Here is a 13,866-nt window from a genome sequence, read left to right as displayed (position 1 = left end):
TAGGGCTGGGGCTGCTCCCAGGCCGTTCAGTGGCCCCAGGTTTCTGGAGTTCAGTTTGTGGAGAAGTGGGCACTGCTCACGAGACACACTTGGGTGGAGGAAACTTGGTGGACAATAGCCTTGATCCTGGAGTTTCATGGCTCTCAAGCAGTCCTTCAATCCAGAACTTGGAATTTTACATTTCTTTTGTGACCAGAGTGGGATTAGTCTCAGCAGAACAGAGACTGCCTAGTCTGCTTGGGCCTTGTATTTATGGGTTTTGTGGGCTGTGGGGATGGGTTCAGCCTGTGTCCCTGTTACTGGGGCATAGCTAGGGCAATAGGTCTCAGGGTTTATGGTGAGTGAGGAGCGCTTGCTAGGTCCTGCATTTCTGGGTTCTGGTGGTGATCCAGTACCTATGGTGCACATGAAGGTTTGTTTTTTGTGGCACCTGGAGACATCCCAGGTGGTAGTGAAACAAGGGAGGGGATAGGAACTATCTCAGGATAAGGTGTGTCTTTGTTGGTTGCCAGTTTGGGAAGTGATTGGAGGTGACCTTTGTCAAAGAGTAACAGTGCACACTTGAAGGTGAGAGCAGAGGGGCTGAAGAGAGGAGGGTGGGTGTCGGGGCATTCCACTGGTTACCATGTCACCTTGTGTCAGGAAGGGGTTAGGGAAGCTGACTGGGTGGCTCCAAGACCTTTTCTCAGAACTGGTGGCTCAATGCAGTGTTTGAGACAGACTCCTTGGGGACAACCTGACTATAACAACTATTCCTTCTGTACTAGATCTCTAGGTTAGTTGTGATAGGAATAGAGTTAGCTTTCAGAGACCCCTGACATCACTGTCTTTACGTGTGGATGCTCCTCCAGGGTGTGGGTGGTTGTTTCCACCCACTAGCTGCTCCCAGGAAGAAAGGCGAAGCTATCCATGCCTGTAAGGATTGAATCTCAGGAACCAGGTATAGGGTCAGGGCAGCTAACCCCTAACAAATTGATCATAGGCCTGGTAATCGCAATGATACAGTGATAATAAGTAAAGATTAGTAAAGTCAGAGAGAATAAGGAGAGAGAGAGAGAGACTGAAATAACCCAGTCAGCATGCTACATTTCATGGTAGCATGCTCACCTCAGCTCCTCTTGGTGGTACGGGGCAGGAGTAGGACAGCGAGGGCAAGAGGGAACAGGGAAGAGGAACGGAGACCAGGCGATGGGGGAGAGAGGACCAGGAGAGAGAGCGCTCTATTTCTAACCAAGGCTTATATATCTTTGGGGGCCGTGCAAGCCCCCTAATTACAGGTAAAGACATCTGTCACAGGATGGCGTTGCACCATAGGTTATACAGCAATGAGAGGGGGATGATCTAGGGGGTTACATGCAATAGGAAGGGGATGGGTGGATCCTAGATTCAAGATGGCGCTTAATCTTGATTGCCCTTGAATGGAGACTTGAGGTAGCCTAAGCTTTCAGGAGAAGTAATCCATTGTCCTTAGCAGGGAGTGAGTGCCACTTGTGGTGGGACAAGTCAGAGGACTGAATGACTTCAGGAAGGACATCTCTAAGCATTTGACCTCCTACCTGTACTGGCAAACACCCTCTGATGTTTGACATATCTTTGGGGGAAGGCAAAGCTAGGGGAAAGTCTCTTTATAATCCCACAGTGTAGGGTTGTTGAAGCAGACACTACTTGTAACTTGATAGCGGTGGATTTGGCATTTGGTTTCCAAAGTAGAATCTTAAGTTAATTCAGGTGCCTAAGTGTTAATTTTAGGTAGCTTGTTTGTTATTGAATATTCTATAGAGCAGTGGTTCTCAACAATCCTAATACCTCGACCCTTTAAAACAGTTCCTCATGTTGTGGTGACCCCCCCCCCCAACCATAAAATTATTTTTACTACCTCATCACTAATTTTGTTACTGTTATGAATCAGCTGACCTCTGTGGAAGGGTCTTTCAAACCCCAAAGGGGTCTTGACCCACAATTTGAGAACCGTTGGCCTAGGTTCATCTACATCAGTTTTAACTAATATGACTGGTATTACTGCACACCCCCGCCCTGGAGAGGCACTGGTGTGAGATAGAGGACATTAAATTCATATAATATTGGTTTCCAACCATTAAGACTTAATGAAAATACAACTTCAATACTCCTATTGGAAACTAAAAAAATTAACATGAATATTTTAATAACTAATTTCTTTAGGCCGTTTTTTGTGTTGTTTTAATTTCTCCTAAAATTATCGTTTAAGAAGTCCAACCTGAGGACACACAGCGGGGCGTGAGTTTGGTGTAAATACACCACAGTGGGGCAAACCAAGAAAGAAACATAACAGCAATGGGTGCAAAGCCAAGTCCAAAAGCTCCTGAGGATCCCCCAAATAGACTTCAGATAGGAGGGGAAGTTCCCCTAATTTCCCAGGACTGGTGGGGAGCTAGTCCCAAAGGCCAGTGGACAGACACGGAACTATGTATGCTTTCTCTGTTGTTTTTTTGCCAGTTGTTTATTTTTATTGTTTTCCCCTTTTTATTCAATCTTTTGTTTTCTTTTTGTTTTGTCTCCATTATTGCTGGTTTGCCTACCTATATAAGATAGACAAGCCTGAGGAGAAAACAATGGGACCAAGGTTTGAGGGACCTGCGGGAAGGCCGCTAGGGAAGTGAACCATGAGCAAACAATGTCATAGACTGGGGAACAACTAGGGAATGAAATCAACAATGAGAAGGCTGTAGAGATCCTGGTAGTGTTGAGCAACAGCAGTCTAGCTAAGAGGAATTACTAAGAGACAGAAGAAGGACAAGTGTGATGGTGGGACAAGAGGAAGGTAAAAGGAAACAGGAAAGATCTAGGAAGCAAAGCTATGAATAGAGGTATAAGCATAGGTGTGTACATATATAAATATGTGACAATATATTGAGATAGTGGATGCACTTTGGTCCTCTGTTCAAGCCCTTCCTCAACACAATAACACTTTGTTCTAACAACCCGGCACTTTGCGATGCTCACCCTCCCAGCACAATTGCTGAAGACAAAAATGGGTGCACAAGCAAATGTTGTGAAGAAAGTGAATGGTGCCCGGCTATCAAAAGATATAGTCTGGGGTCTTTAAAGCTTGAAGTTAAACAAGGGGCCTTCAGGGAAATAGGTGAAAGAGCTGGGAGGGAAAGGCCATTTATAGAGGTCTATACAGACATGTACATATGCAAATATACTTATATAAGAGGATGGGGAAATAGATCTATGTGCATATATTTATAGGTTTAGTATTAAGGCAGCAGAAGGACATTGGGCCTCCACTCAAGTACTCCCTCAATGCAAGAATATTTTCTTCTATTAAATTGGCATTTAAAAAATAATAAATAAATTGGCATTCTATGATGCTCACCTTCCCGACACAACTGCTGAAAACAAAGCGGGTGAATAAGCAAATGTGGTGAAGAAAGCTGATGGTGCCCAGCTATCAAAGGATATAGCATCTGGGGTCTTAAAGACTTGAAGGTAAATAAGCAGCCATCTAGTTCAGAAGCAACAAAACCTGTTGGGAGCCATCGCAGCCATGCTGTCTAGCAAAGCTACAGTCTGGTGGAAGAAGCTTCTGCAGAGCAGAGCTTCCCAGGGAGGGTTTCCAACATCCTTCAAATATTTGCTGTTGTTAAATCCATTCTTGAGAATTTTGTGCATTGTCAGGTTTACCGCACCTGCAATGTATGCGAGGGCAGTCTTGAGAAGTTCAAATGAAACCAGATCTAAAACTTGCTTCAATATGACGGTGCTCTCCTTAACTGAGGCATTGGAGAGGCTTAGACAGCAAGACATCTTTGGGAATTCTGAGAAGGACATTTGGGAATTGAGGGAGAAACCCCAAAGTTGAGGTCAGAGGAGAAAATGAAACCCTTAAAAAAAAACCCTGGGTTCCATTCAGATTAGGTAGTGGGAGACTCTTTTGACCTCCCCTATATAGAGGAGCTTATAGACACCCTCCCCCAACTGATGCCCCTTTATCTTCGACAGGGGCTTACACTGAAGGAGAGAGAATGGTTAACATTAATAGAAAACAAATAAAAAGGGAAACATTAAGTCTTTGGCAAAGAATCAGACAGTTTGGCCTCATGGTGCCTTGGGAGCATAAAGAATAAAAGAGACATAGGTAGACAATGGAGCAGTTACCAGGGATAATTTGTAAAGGAAAATATTTGAGAAGCATTTAATTCTGCTTGTAGATATTAGGGTTCGAAGTAGCACATGAGGTAGTTTCATTCTGTTAAGTTAGTCAACCAGGAAAGAAACATTGTGGGAAAACATAAGGCAGTGAGTAGGATATGAGTCTAACCAAATCTTCTGAACACCTCAATCAAGAATAGCAGGTATCTTATAAGACAAGGAGTACAGAAAGAAAAAAACAGGAAGATGACAGAAAGTGATAGGAAAAAGTACAGACCTTACAATTATAAGGTTTATTTGGACGCGAAAATAGAATCAAAGGCCCAATTAACGAAGTTTAGAAGCAGGCTTTATTGAGAAGCTTGAGGGCGGGTTCAGCAACTCAGGGTATTGAGCTATTGGAGCCGCACAGGGGGAAAAAATCCTGGTGGCGTTTTTATACCCACTGCTGGCAAGCAAAGCTGGGGAGGATCAAAGCTGGAGAGGATCTCCGCGCACAGGTGCTTCAGAAGGGAGAATGTCGTTAATCTATACATCAGGGACGGGTGGAGTGACCATATCTTCAGAAAATGTTCTGGCTTTGGGACGAGCTGGTTCCCAGAATTTGGGGTTGAGCAGGAGAGGGGAGGTCAGTTAGGGGTCAGTCTTGAGAGCTAAGACAGAAGTGCAGGAATCAAAATGGAGTCTGTTGTGCCAAGACGGGTCAATAATGGCCTTTCCTCAGATTTTAGTGGAAGCAATAAGGGTGACTATGGAGTTAATTAAAAGGCATTGTTTTTATGTAGTGGTCTGCAAAATTTTTATGGTATAAATAAAGCTGTGTGGAAGAACTCAGCAGAGATTGCTTCCTCCAGAACATCTCTCATGTCTGCCTCGTCTCTGTTCGCTGACTCCACACCTCCTTCAGCTATCCACTTCAACCATCCCGGAGATGGACTCCGGCAAAAGCCCACATGGAAGAAGCACACTAGCCTGTGTGATCATGAGGGGCTGAAGGAATCAGTTATCAGGCTTCAAATACATAAAATCATATCATTGTGTGATCACCTCCATTATACGTTCGCTGAAGACAAATGGGTGCATAACAAAATGTGGCAAAGAAAGCTGATGGCGCCCAGCTATATAGCGTCTGGGATCTTAAAGGCTTGAAGGTAAACAAGCAGCCATCTAGCTCAGAAACAACAAAGCCCACATGGAAGAAGCACACCAGCCTGTGTGATCACGAGGCGTTGAAGGGATGAGGTTTCAGGCATCAAAGAACAAAAATCATATCATTGTGAATGAGGGGGAGTGGGGAGTGCGGACCCAAAGCACACCTGTAGGCAACTAACTGGACATCCTCTTATGGAAGGGTGGTGGGGAGGAGACCAGCCAGTCAGGGTATATTGTAGCAACAATTACCCTTCTTTTTTACAATTACCCTTCTTATTGCAATCCAGAAAGACTTCCGGCAGGGCAATGATTAAAGCCCTGTCTACAGTCCAAATAGATGATGGCTCACAACCACCAATATCGTCACAGAATGGTACTGCAGTCAGCTTCTGTAGAAATTTACAGCCTGCAAAACCCTACGGGTCAGATCTACCATGTATGTACTGCAGCTACGAGCTGGTATCAACCCAATGACCAATACAGATAGCCCACACTCAAAACCTTTGTGACACGCCAGCCATGTTAGAATTCTCAGAGGCAGGAAGGATCTGGTGCTGCTTGTGCTCTTAAACAGCTTCTCCTACAGCGGGCCTGTCCTTCTCCAAAAGCCCTCCAAGCCGCAGGCACTCACACTAATATATTCTCCCCTACCATTTTGCTATTACTTGGAAATAGCAATTCCTGTGACAATTTCTTACGGAAAAGTTCATGATTTTTCTCAGAATAAAGAAGAGCTGGGTTTCATGCCTGCAGACAGTGATGACTGCCAGAGCCCTGGAGATGCATCCACCAAAATTGAATCCAAAAGATTTTACATCCAACACCTGTGATGTTCCTTCCTTTTGCATCACTGCTTAGGCCAGGTGTCCTCAAACTATGGCCTGCGGGGCACATGTGGCTGATGAGGAAATTTATCCAGCCCACCAGGTGTTTTAACCCCGCTTGTTTTTTTTACTTCAAAATAAGATATGTGCAGTGTGCATAGGAATTTGTTCATAGTTTTTTTTTAAACTATAGTCCGGCCCTCCCAAAGGGTTTAAGGGACAGTGAACTGGTCTCATTTCAAAAGTTTGAGGACACCTGGCTTAGGGCTTCTGAATCTGAAGAGGGATTCATGGACTAGTATGGGATTTAAGGACTCGAGTTGGAGTAGACCAGGTTTTCCTCATACACAAGTACTTCTGGATAGAAAGCTTTCTTATACATATTTGAGTCTCACTGAATTTGTCTAGTCAACCCAGCCTAACAAATTACGGTGCCTTGGGAGTGGGGTACTAGAGAATCAAGTCATGAAGTTTGAGAGTGGAGATTTGTCTGACCTCTTCCTTATTTCAGTTTTCCTGCTTTGGGTAGTCAGAGGTCAGATATATTCATATGGCTTTAATGGGTGGTTGTCAGGAAAGAACATGACAATAAGTTAACATTTTGATTCTTTTCTTTGGATGTTGTCTTTGGTTGTTCCTGTTTGAAATGGCAAAAATCAATGTGATAAATGCAACATTTGAGTTCAGGGAGTGAAACCATCCCTTGAACAGGGAGGGCATGGTTCTACGTCAAAATAGCTGAGAGAAGGGTTGGCCCTACCTTGAAGCAGCCAAAGGTTTAAGGCTATAATACATATGAATGTGATAGTTTAGATAAGAATCGGATTTTAGTATTCCAAGGTTTAAGTTTAGGATCTGGCTATACTAGGTTTAAACTGATTTCCTCTGCCATTGTAGTTAATACAATGTGTGATAGAAGTAATTATTGGTAAGTATGAAAATGGAGAATTTGTAAGCCTACTGCTTGGAGATTAAATTGGATCTTTAAATGGGTATAGGACAGGCTTGCAAAGGAGGCTCCACCCAGTGCCTTGAGTGCTCAGTATATTTGCATTCAAAAAGACTTCCTAAAATCTGAACATGCCCTACAGAAGTGTCTGCAGGAGAGGAGCAGTCAGGGTGCAGTGTAGTAATGATGAAACATACAACTATCCTCTAGTTCCTAAATGCTTCTTCCCATCCCACCCCTCACTGTCATGATCCCAATTCTACCTTACAAATTTGGCTAGACCAGAGGATGTACACTGGTATAGATAGGAACTGGAAACAGAGGAAATCCAAGACAGATGATCCCTTCAGGACCAGTCGTGAGACAGGCAATACCAGGAGGGTGGGGGGAGGGATAGAAAGGGGGACCGGATCACAAGGAACTACATATAAGTTCCTCCCTGGGGGACAGACAACAGAAAACTGGGTGAAGGGAGATGGTGGGCAATGTAAAATATGACCAAATAATAATTTAAAAATACGCAAGGGTATATGAGAGAGGAGAGTGGGGAGGGAGGGAGAAAATGAGGAACTGATGTCAGGGTCTTAAGTGGAGAGCAAATGTTTTGAGAATGATGAGGGCAATGACTGTATAAATGTGCTTTACACAATTGGTGCATGTATGCATTGTGATAAGAGTTGTAATGAGCCCCTAATAAAAAATGATTAAAAAAATAACTACCTAAAAGAGTTGTTGACATTCTGATGAAATTAAAGAGAAAAAGGAAGCTTTTTCTTTGAATTTTGAACTAGTGGTTTGCTCATAAATTAAGACAAACCTGGAACCAGGAAGAAACGCCCCTGTCTAGAAATGAAAGTTAAGGGGTTTCTGTGGGCAGCCTGAAATGTCTGTTGGGTGACTGCCTGGACCACTTGTTGGGTGGTAGTGGGAGAAATGCAGCAAGAGAGAGGGGTTGAGTCTGGTCACTGACACCTGTGGACCTAGTTCAGAGAGTAGAGAAGACTAGAGCAGGTTGGCTGGTCTGAGGTTTCTGACGGGGCCCATTGTAAAGGCGACGTGAAGTTGACCAGAACCAGACCAGATGAAGATTTTTGAGCCTGTGACTTGGCACATATTACTGCTGATTTTATGGACAGGCAGCGTGATTTGATTTTGCTTATGGATGAGGATTCACAAGGTTCCAAACAGAATGTAGATTCTTTGCATCAAAAGCACAGCACGCTTGTCTCCTCCGAGTACTGGGTTGATATAAATGGGCAGTATAGAAATTAGATACCCAAAATTGGGGCGATAAAGACATCAAATGGCTGGCTAACAGACTTTCATAAGTGCAGGAATATATTCATAGGATTAGGGTGTAAATGTTCATATAACTTCAATGCATAGATTACTTTTGTTTTGTTTACATAGAATATTATGTTTACATGAGGCTGGCACATTTTAAGGTGTATGCATTTCAGTTTTATTCCATTAGACCCAATATGACTATTATTGTTTTGCTTAAAAATTATGTATGGGTAAAGAGTTGTAAAAACGTGTTAAGTTGACAAGGAGTGTGCTCTGGGGTACTTACAGAATTTCATGTCAACTTGACATGTAGAAGTGTAGGGTTGGAACCTAGACTATCAATCAGGTCTGATGGCACCTCCTTGTGGCCATGGATTTCTCACAAGGATGGTCCAGAGAGCCTTCCCACCTTTGTCAGCCTGCTTTCCCCTTCTGGCTTGCTGACCCTGATGGGTACCGCAGGCATGGAGATGTGTCGACAGCCAAGAGATCCACAAAACTTTGCACCCACTAGCCTCTGAAGAGAGTAGTGGGCAAACAGGGTAGTAACCCATCTCTGGGGTGGGTACAATGTCTCCACAGGAAAGGGAGAGAGGAACCAGACCTAATCCCAGAGTGCCAAACCGTGAGGGCAACATACCGGCATGGAGCAGCGAAGTAACAGAGAGGACTGTAGGGTCCGCCCAATTCAAGTTATGTTGGTCCCCTGCCCTGGAAGCATGTACTACAGAGGGCAGCACTACACTACAAAGACACAGTCTGGGGAGAGTGGCAGGTCTGCTCAGACCACATGGGGGCAAACTAAGAGGGAGAGAGAAAGAGATAGAGTGGACGCCACCCAGCCCACCAGCCTTGGAGCTGCCAAAGCACACAGAGGACCATAGGGCCAGCCTCACCACAAGACACAATATCCCCTCACCTACCCACAGTGTTATGGGGAAAGCGCTGGATACACAGTGTGGGAATTGTGCAAAGTCTGACCCCACACACTGGGACAAAACATGAAGGGAGCGCAACAGAGCAGTAAGGGGAGCAAAGCAACAAAGACCTTAAGGAATCCCGAAACAGACTTCAGAGTCTGGGATTCAGGCCTTGGTACCTGATTGGACCAAATCAGAAAGCATTCGTAAGAGTCAGCAGAAAGTCCTGGAACTATTTATAGACCTTAACAATTTTTTTAATTACGTCTATGTAGATAAGATATGTAAGATAAAAAATGGGACCAATGGTTCCGGGGGAACATGGGAGAGGAGGAGGCAAGCGCAAGGGAGTGGGAGCCAACAAAATCAGGGACAAAGGAACAAGAGATCTAAAATCGATGGCAAGGAGGGCATAGAATGCCTGGTGGGGTTTGACCAAGTGCAATATAGCTGAAAGGAATTACTGAGAGCTGAACAAAGGTCTAACATGACAGTGGGACAGGAGGAAAGTAATAGGAAAAAGAGGAAAAGAATTAATAGGCATAGAGAGGTATAAATATATGCACATATATATGCAAATATATTAATATATAATGATAGGGATAGAGGTCTATGTACATACATTTATATGTTAAGTATTAAAGTAGCAGGAAGACATTGGGCTTCTACTCAAGTCCTCCCTCAAAGCAAAGCTTGAAGATAAACAAGCGGCCATCTAGCTGGGAAGCAACAAAGCCCACAAAGAAGAAGCACACCAGCCTGAGTGATGACACGGTGTCAACAGGATCTAGTATCTGACATCAGAAGACCCAAAGCCCATCTGTAGACAATTAGACATCCCCCCACAGAATGATCACAAAGAAGGGACGAGTCAGCCAGGTGCAGTATACCACCGACAAAGCATACAACATTGCTCTAATTCCTTACTGCTGCCTCCCCACACTATCATGACCCTTACAACACAGCTAGATCAGAGTATGTACACTGGTACAGATAAGAGCACTGGATACACAGAATCCAGGGCAGATTAACCCCTCAGGAGTAGTAATGGAGTAGTGATGCCATGAGGGTAAGGGGAAGGTCAGGGGAGAGAGGGGAGAAACGAGAACCATTCACAATGATTGTCCTATAACACCCCCTCCCTGAGGGAGATGAATATCAGAAATCTGGGTGAAGGGAGACAGTGGACAGTGTAAGATATGAAAACAATAATATTTACCATGGGTTCACCAGGGGATGGAAAAAAAGGAGATGATATCAGTGACTCAAGTAGAAAGAAAATATTTTGAGAATGATAATGACAAAAAAAATTTTTTTAAAAAGAAAATGATAATGGCAACATATGTACAAATGTGATTGATATAATTGATGTATGGATTGTTATAAGAGCTGTAAGAGTCCCCAATAAAATGAATTAATTTTGTAAAAAATAGAGGTATTGATAAAATACAAAGCCACAGTATCTGGTGGACTTCAAATACAGGTGACAGTCCATGTGTGAAAATGGCAGAGGTATAGAACGTGAATCGGCCCACCTTTGAGTGAATGATCATCAGGACCAGCCAAAAGCTGATTAACATGCATGGCAGTCAGTCCTACCTCCAACCTCCAACTTTTTCATGAATTCTGAGAGTAGCCATCCTCTCCATGGAGCAATCTACTTCTCCTCTCACGCTGGTAATTCATTGCAGCGAGTACAAAGAACTCTCAGGTGGTGGAATCAAGGGCGGGCACGCGTGCACACACACAAACACACACACGGTGTGATCAACAGAAACATGAGTGAAAAGAGAGATGGTCGGTGTAAGATATGAAAATAATAATTTATAATTTACCAAGGGTTCACGATAATGGGAGGGTGGGGAATGAAGGGAAAAAGGAGCTGATACAAAGGGCTCAAATAGAAAGTAAATGTTTAGAAAATGATGGCAACATATGTATACGTATGCTTGATAGAACTGATGTATAGAATGTTATAAGAGATGTAAGAGCCCCCAACAAAATGATCTTAAAAAAAAAAGGATTGAACTATGAAGTTGAATGACATGTGAATTCTGTCCCAATATAACTATTTATATTTTAAAAGGAGTTAGGTCTGAACATAAACCGAAGTCCCTACATGTGAACTCCAGCTATGGGGTGCGGTATTACAGCCAGGGAGGTGAACGGTAATGTATGATCCCTGTGGGATGTGACCATACTTTTTTTTTTTTACTTTTTTTTTTTGAAACAATTTATTGGGGCTCATACAATTCTTATCACAGTTCATACATATACATACATCAATTGCATAAAGCACATCTGTACAGTCTTTGCCCTAATCATTTTTTCTCCTCTTTTCTTTTTTTACATTTTATTAGGGACTCATACAACTCTTATCACCATCCATACATATACATACATCAATTGTATAAAGCAAATCCATACATTCCCTGCCACAAAAATTCTCAAGGCATTTGCTCTCCACTTAAGCCCCTTGCATCAGGTCCTCTTTTTTTTTCCCCTCCCTCATGTGCCCTTGGTAATTTATACATCGTTATTTTGTCATATCTTGCCCTATCTGGAATCTCCCTTCCCCCCTTCTCTGCTATCCCTCTCCCAGGGAAGAGGTCACATGTGGATCCTTGTAATCAGTTCCCCCTTTCCAACCCACTCACCCTCCACTCTCCCAGCATTGTCCCTCACACCCTTGGTCCTGAAGGTATCATCCACCCTGGACTCCCTGTGCCTCCAGCCCTCATATGTACCAGTGTACAGCCTCTGTCCTATCCAGCCCTGCAAGGTAGAATTCGGATCATGGTAGGTGGGGGGAGGAAACATCCAGGATCTGGGGGAAAGCTGTGTTCATCGGTACTACCTCACACCCTAATTAACCCATATCCTCTCATAAACCCCTCTATGAGGGGATCTCCATTGGCCGACACTTGGGCCTTGGGTCTCCACTCTGCACTTCCCCCTTCATTTAATATGGTATATATATATATACATATATACACATACATATATACATATACACATATATATACATACACACAAATATCTTTCTTTTGCATGATGCCTTATACCTGGTCCCTTGGCACCTCATGATCGCACTGGCCGGTGTGCTTCTTCCATGTGGGCTTTTTTGCTTCTGAGCTAGATGGCCGCTTGTTCACCTTCAAGCCTTTAAGACCCCAGACACTATCTCTTTTGATAGCCAGGCACCATCAGCTTTCTTCACCACATATGCTTATGCACCCATTTGTCTTCAGAGGGATGTGACCATTCTTAATGTGAATTCATACATGGAAGTAAAAAGAGATTCATGAGATAACACTGGCCATGCACCAGTAAATGCTGAATCGGAAGGTGGATGCATGAAATTTGCATTAGATCCCCAAATCTAAAGACATTTGGTTTACCAAAGGCTGTCACCTACACAAGGAACCCTAACTGCATGCAGTGCCTTCACATAAATTTAGCCTACATTTAGGTCCCTAACGCATTTCCCAGTACTTTGGACCATTAAATCACAATGTACCAATTTGGAAATCGTACAAGAAGAGTCAGTTTCCAAAAACAAGACTGTGATGGAAAGGAGATTATGAGTCCAAGGAGCCATAAGAGAGGCAACTTCCCACAGAATGAGCTGGTTTTCCCATGAAGAATTAAGGAAGTTGGAAGAAAGGGCTGGCAATCTACTTCTAAAATAATTAGCCAGTGAAAATCCAACGAAGCATACTTCTACACTGTTAGCCACGGAGGCTTCTGATAACACTGGCATCAACTCCACAGAAATGGGCTCAGTTTAACTCTGGACGGCAACAGGAAACTCGGTAGGCCAAAAGGTGCATCGATGGCATAGATGGAACCCGAGTCCTCGTTCTGGTGCTTGGTACTGGGAATTGGACAGATTTTGACAAAGGGTAGACCTGATTTGCCCCTGTGGGTCCCAGACTGAACTCTTCATGGGAGGAGAAGCCTCATCTTTCTCATGGGAAGTGGCTGATGGTTGCTGATTGCTGACCTTGTGGTTAGCAGCCCCAACTATAACTCACTGTCACCAGGAAGTGCTTAGTGGGGACCAAGCTGGTGGCACTGAGATTGGCATTTTGGTTTCAAAGGGGAGTTGGCCAGCTCAGCTAACTTGTCTCAAGAGTAACTCAATGAATCGCTTCTCGGCCTTTTGGCTAAGATCAAGTGTAGTATCTGTTCTTATCAGTTTAATATCTGATACATCCTCTATCTGAGGACAATATATTAAATGGATTTTTGGAGCAGGGAGTTGGAATAGGAGCTTGCTCCGTCCACTCCACGCATCGACCTGGTGTTGCAGTGCCTCTGGGAACGGTGCACCAAAAAAAAAAAAAAAAGAGTAACTCAATGAGGTTTCCCCATGTTAAGAAAAAGCTTGCAGTCGTTCATTTCCCGAACAGAACATGCTTGAATTTTTGGTCTCTGTTCAGTTTTTTCAAATCAATCCCAAGGAAAATTGGATCATTGTTACAAGAAGGATCAGCCAGCCCTCCTAACCGTTCTCAAAATATCTCCCACCTCTAAAATCTCTAGGAACTGTATGCAGACCTGGCAAGCTCTCGCACACGCCCAAGAGACCTTA

The 13,866-nt window shown here is 43.6% G+C and overlaps 1 non-coding gene across 1 annotated transcript; it reads left to right on the top strand.

Annotated features, from left to right (window-relative positions):
- Nucleotides 1-13,418: 13,418 nt before the first annotated feature.
- On the top strand, nt 13,419-13,609 carry LOC142423483 (U2 spliceosomal RNA). The gene has a single exon (XR_012779129.1). It is a non-coding gene; the product is annotated as a U2 spliceosomal RNA (small nuclear RNA).
- Nucleotides 13,610-13,866: the final 257 nt, after the last annotated feature.

Source organism: Tenrec ecaudatus, chromosome 12 (assembly GCF_050624435.1).
Source record: "Tenrec ecaudatus isolate mTenEca1 chromosome 12, mTenEca1.hap1, whole genome shotgun sequence".
NCBI classification, from domain to species: Eukaryota; Metazoa; Chordata; class Mammalia; order Afrosoricida; family Tenrecidae; genus Tenrec; species Tenrec ecaudatus.
The sequence above is the reverse complement of the archived record's forward strand: the minus strand, read 5'-3'. Positions and strand labels throughout refer to the sequence as shown.